Source organism: Toxorhynchites rutilus, chromosome 3 (genome assembly GCF_029784135.1).
Source record: "Toxorhynchites rutilus septentrionalis strain SRP chromosome 3, ASM2978413v1, whole genome shotgun sequence".
NCBI classification, from domain to species: Eukaryota; Metazoa; Arthropoda; class Insecta; order Diptera; family Culicidae; genus Toxorhynchites; species Toxorhynchites rutilus.
In genome coordinates this window covers 134,616,639-134,622,783 of record NC_073746.1, presented here as the reverse complement: position 1 = coordinate 134,622,783, position 6,145 = coordinate 134,616,639, and positions in this window count along the sequence as shown.

Below are 6,145 nucleotides of genomic sequence, written 5' to 3'. Positions count from 1 at the left end.
GCTTTTATTCAACTTGCCCTTAACATCACTTCCGCGTGTGAGGCAAGCTCATTGTAATTTTGTTTATGATATTCATGCATAATCATAACAACACATTCAAAAGCTGTTTTTAAAGAAGGCCTAGTCCAGCTAATGGTAAGCCACGGTATCCCCATCCCGGATATCCATATCCTAGGGCATATCCGGGAGCACCGTAACGCGTCTCATGAATGATGGATGTAGATTCGCATACTCCCACCAAACTCCGTACGAATCCCGGAGCACAGGCACATCCGCATGGTCTAGATCGGATCCGTCCGCAGGTATTAATCTCGTGTATACCGCACAATCCTATAAAAAATTGTAATTGTAAAAATAAACTTATCAGTTTCAAGTCACGTTATACAAACCTCCCGGATAACAGTTAACAGTTGCGATTGTCACTGCCAACAATAGAAATACGGTGAGTTTCATCATTTTGTATAGTTCTGTAGATTAGCGCAGACTCAAGAGAACTGTGATACACTGCTGCTTCGGATGATTATTTATATGTGTTCCGCACGTGTTTCGCTGCCCTGAAGTTGTACTTGATACGGAACGATCATAAGTTTTGATTCCGCATTATTGTTAAGACACATGTAGTGCCCTTCAGACTAACATATCATGTGTGATTTGAGAGGTTTTGTCAAATTAAATGCTATCAATTAAATGATGTCGAAAGTAATTGATGAGGAATACGAATAGAGATATTTATTTTAAAAGTTTGTCGGTGGTTTGAAATACTTTTTCCGCGAAGTTTTTCTTCAATTCTATGGAACATTGATATTACGCATGGAAAACTATCATACAAGATGAAAAATGAAAGCTAGATTAACGGGTGGCTACTGAAATTTTGGATTTTTTTTCTCAAGTTGCCAATAAAAGACAAATATACTTGAAGAAGATCTGATTTATTGTAATTATAATTGTAATACACTAAAAAAAATGAACATTTGCAAACCGTGCGTAATCGGCTGTTCGGCGAAGCTTCCGTTTGATGCAGAAACAGTAGCGTTGTTCAATCTTCATGACAACTTTTCGAATGCATCTCTTGATTCTACCAACCAACTGTTTGCAATTTGTAGCTCTCCAGTTATTTTTATACACCAAATAAAAATGTATTGTCCATCTGCATGATATTTTTGTTGAAACGAGATCAAAATTGCCAAACCAATCTCTTCCGACTGAGCGAGTTTTGTGATTGAACGGATGAGCAAGCTCATTTTTTTCGGACAATGCAAATGCCATTTCCCGGATATCATGTGGTGTCAAACCATATAGCTGATGGTTTGCCAGTTCCTGCTGATGTGAAAAAATGGTTCTATGTGATTCTTCGGGTGCGGGCGACGAATTTTGAATGAACCTCTTCAATGTTGTTCGAGAAATTTCAAACACTTTCGATGTTTTGCATAAAGAAAATCCGTCCTTCATGTCCTGCGTTGCTCTTTCAAAATACGCCTTCTTCTTCTCCTTCTTTGTCCTTCAATCTTTTTTTGTAATTCCGTGGAATCGGGAATCAATTAGACCAAAGAAAAAATTCAAACCTATATGACCAATTCACCCCACAGAAACGTGTCCATATCACCCCACACAGCATGCAGAAATTATAATACAATTTATTTCATTTTATTTATTATTATCGAACCTACAGTTTCGCTACATCGCTACATAGGGAGTTTTTTCGAGGTGGTAAACATTTTGTATAGGGTAGCTTTTTGAAATTTTAGGGTCATTTTTTTCCCATAGGTGAAAAGGGGGGAATTTGGACCACCCAAGCAAATCTCCTAATATATCCAAATCAATACGGTCTAAATAAAAAATGTCATATTGTATACTGAGCTACACTTATTTTCTTTCAATCAATAAGGTTTAATCATTATATCAAGCTTCGAATTACCAAATATATCATGAAATAAAATAGATGATTTTTGGACATGAAAATTTGATGCGGAGTGATTTGGACCGTCTGTGGGGTGATTTGGTCCAGTGTGTGTTTCATCGGAAAAAAACATACTTATGTTTATGTAAAGTATTTTGGGATAATGTTACAATCAGTAAACAGTGTTCTTGGATCGATACCAGATGTGTTGGCCAGATTCCAGACCAGAAAAATTGGATTGAGACCATCTCGAATTCTGCATGGATCTTTTCATTGTTTCTCGAGCATCTTCAAACACTTTCGATGCTTGGTCAAAGAAAATCCGTTCTTGATGGCCTGCGTTGCTCTTTCAAGCTCTCCCTTCTTCCAGCGTTGTCTGCGTATCCTTTTTTTATAATTCAGTGGCATCTGGAATCAATTAGCCTAAAGAAAAGCCTCAAATCTGTAGGACCAATGCACCCCGCACAACATGCAAAAAATAAAATGCAATTAATTCCATTTATTATTATCAAACTGACAGTTTCGCTGCATCAAATTGTTCCTCTCCTGTAGACGAATAAAACTTTACTGCACAATACACGAAAAGTTTGTTTAATCAGCGGGAAAACCTTAAAACTATGATCAAAAAAATTCACATTTTTTGACAAAGTGCTTGTTGTGTTCATGCTACCGTTTCCTTCCAATTGTAGAATTTTACCAAAGTTTTTTTTACGTTAGGTACATACGGTTCAACAATAGAAGGAGATATCATTATAAAAAATCCAATTTGAGCCGTGCTTTTTGATATAATGGGCTGGTCCAAATCACCCCGTATGTCCATCTCACCCCGTGTTACTCTACACCCTAATATACAGCCATTCCATGCCAAACCGAAATAGTGGTTCAAAGATTTTCGTCAAAACTGGTAGTTTTGTTCTATATCGCAAATTATTTTAATTTTTTTGTTAGGGTGACCATTCCCATTTTAGGGTGGTCCGAAAAATCCATTTTTTCGCATTTTTACCAAAAAAGACTTTTTTTTATTACTTTCGAGCCACTGGTCAAATTCAGATGTTCGACATATTAAATTAAAGCCAATTAGCTGTTTTTTTTTTTGAAAAATACTATAGTTGCAGATTTTTTATTTGAATTATGATTTCGTTATTATTGATTGTGTTTTTTTTTGTAGTTTTCATTGTCTCGGGACCAAAAGCGCTATATTTTTTTATATTTTTTCTGAAAAGTTGAGGATTTTTCACATAATGTATCTCGAAACCAAGGAGGCGTTTATTTCGTTTTTGAGTTATGATTTTTCAAAGTTTACCGATAGTCCGGAAAATCATTTTTGGTTCAAAAGTTATGAATTTTTGAAAAAATTCATTTTGGGCAAAAATGCGAAAAAAAATATTTTTCGGATCACCCTAAATGGAAAAGGTCACCCTAACAAAAAAAAAAAAAAATAAAAAACACGGGTCTAATAATTTGCGATAAAAAACAAAACTACGACTTTTGACGAAAATCTGGGAACCACTATACGAGGTATGGGTATTAAATAACGAAACTGGTTACGATAAAAGGGTTATATTTTAAAAGTTACGGTACAACTACCCTTCAATATACTCCCCTTGGCTCCTCACACACCCTTCCATACGTTTTTTTCATTGTTCGAAGCAGTGCTAAAACTCTTCTTTAGTGGTGGCGTTCAAAAGCCGCGTCGCTTTTTCCTTCACCTCTTCTACGGACTGAAATCGGGTAGCTTTCAACACGGATTTGATCTTGGGGAATAGAAAAAAGTCGCATGGGGCTAGATCTGGTGAGTACGGGGCATGTTCGAGCACTGGAATGCCCTTATCGGCTAAAAATTGCTTCACCGACAGCGCGTTATGAGCAGGTGCGTTGTTGTTCGTGTTTTTCGACACATGAGGCTGGCGATCGAATTCTGCGAAAGTTTTAGCAGAATTGAGTGTAGCGGAAACATCGGAGAAAGATCTGAACGTTGTGTCTCATTTTTCGACGGAAAAGGTGCTCGGCATGGACACAACAACGGATACCATCACTTTCAAGCTGCCGAATAAGCCTGATGAGGATGATGAAGATTTGGCCAACGTGCTCCTACGAAGAACGAAGTTCTACGGGTATTGGCATTTTCGCCCTGTTGGGATTCCTCGCCCATTTACTGATGTATCTAAAAATCATGATCCAGGATATTTGGCATCAAGGAATAGGATGGGACGAGTGCATCAACGAGAATAAACTTACGAAATGGAAGATATGGCTGGAAGTGGTATCCAAGGTAGAAATTGTGTCCATTCCTAGATGCAATCGACTTCTGACACCTTCATCCAACGAAAACAATGTTCAATTGCATGTCTTCGTTGGTGCCAGTAAGAATGACATGGCTGCGGTTGCATACTTGCGGTATGAGGAAAAAGGTATCAATGGATATGCATTCGTTGCGGCTAGTTAGTTGCACCTACCAAGCTGATTTCGATACCCAGACTAGAACTGAAAAGTGGAGTAATCGGTACTCGTTTAGCAGATTCTATTCAAGAAGCACATCGTATTCCAATATCTGAAAACAGATAGCAAACCATTCAATTTTTATATGACACTATTTAGAATTTAGAATAGAATTTTCAGAAAGCGCGCGAACATTTTGATTATTGATTATGGATTGAGTTTTCAGTGAATAGAAAAATAGCAAGGGCACTAGAGAGAATGTCAATGTTGTAGTTTCTGGCACAGTCAGTTCACATCAAGTGAGACTCGATGTTGTAAGCGAAAGGGTTGAAGACAACCTCTTTTGATTGATTAATATTAATTTGATACGTTTGACTAATAATTGTACATTGTATGATTATTTATCCCAACTACATAGCTTCTTTAGCGTCATTAAACAAAATTAAACCAATAGCTTTCCTCAAAAAAACAATATTTACAGTTTGGGCTAACGGTTTAGTACCAATCGAGATGGCTATTCTTTTGTAAACATCATGGTATCGATTATATATATTAACATCTATCACGGAGATTAACATACTAAATGCGGAATAGATGTGTATAAACTTTTCCGTATCAAGCACAACGTCAGTGTTATGTAACACATATAAATATGTATCCCAAGCAGCAGTGAATCACACTTCTCTTGAGTTAGACACAGAACACCTCCACATACAATGATGAAACTTACTGTGTTCCTGCTGCTAGCAATGACAATTGCGGCTGTTAACTGTTATCCGGGAGGTTTGTAGAACGTGATTCAAAACAGATAAGTTTGTTTTTACAAAAAAAAAATTTATAGGGTTGTGCGGTTTACACGAGATAAATACCTGCGGAAGGATCCGGTCTAGACCGTGCGGATGTGCCTGTGCTCCGGGATACGTGCGGAGTTTGGTGGGAGCATGTGAATCTAGAACCATCATACATGAGACGCGCTACGGTGCTCCTGGATATGCCCTAGGATATGGATATCCCGGCTGGGGATACGGAGGCTTACCATTAGCTAGACTCGGCCTTCTTTAAGTAACCGATTGATAGTTAAGATCTGATATAACTGTTATTTCAAATCAAACTATCTGGCAAAGTATACAATAAATGGTATGAGTATATGAAGATGTTTTATTAATTTCTTAAAAATTGTATGATTTAGTACCCAAAAGTTTCTGGAATAGTTCTGCTCTATGCGGGGCATGCTCAGAACAAATTAGCTTTTTTTTTGTTCCGACGAATACTATTCGTCAACCAATTTTTCGACTTCTATATATTCAAAGAAGTGTTGCTCTGCAAGTGGATGTACCATTGAGGCAAAAAGGTGATAATCTGATGGGGCCATTTCAGGAGAATACAACGGTTGTGTTAAAGTTTCCCAGTTAAGGGTTTTTATTATGTTCTTCACGAATTAAGCGGTGTGCGTCGGTTCATTATCATGCTGTAATATCAGTTTATCGTGTTTATGTTTATTTATCATTTGTTGTTGGTAGCTCGTGATACACCACCCCCTCCTGGTGCCAAAACACACAAAGCCACGTATTTCGGCCGAAACGATTTGGGTATGGGCGGGCTTCACCAAGTACAAGCCACACGCAAACCATGTGCTTCGACCGCTTTTTCGTCAAATGAAAAAAATATATATATAGCTTATATTAAAAAATATAAATCACATGTGATATGCAGCTACAGAGTAAGTCAGAAGAAAGTCATTTCTACATCGGATTTTGGAAGACGATGGAAAGAGAATGTATTTCGAGAATCCTAAGCGTTCAAGAACTT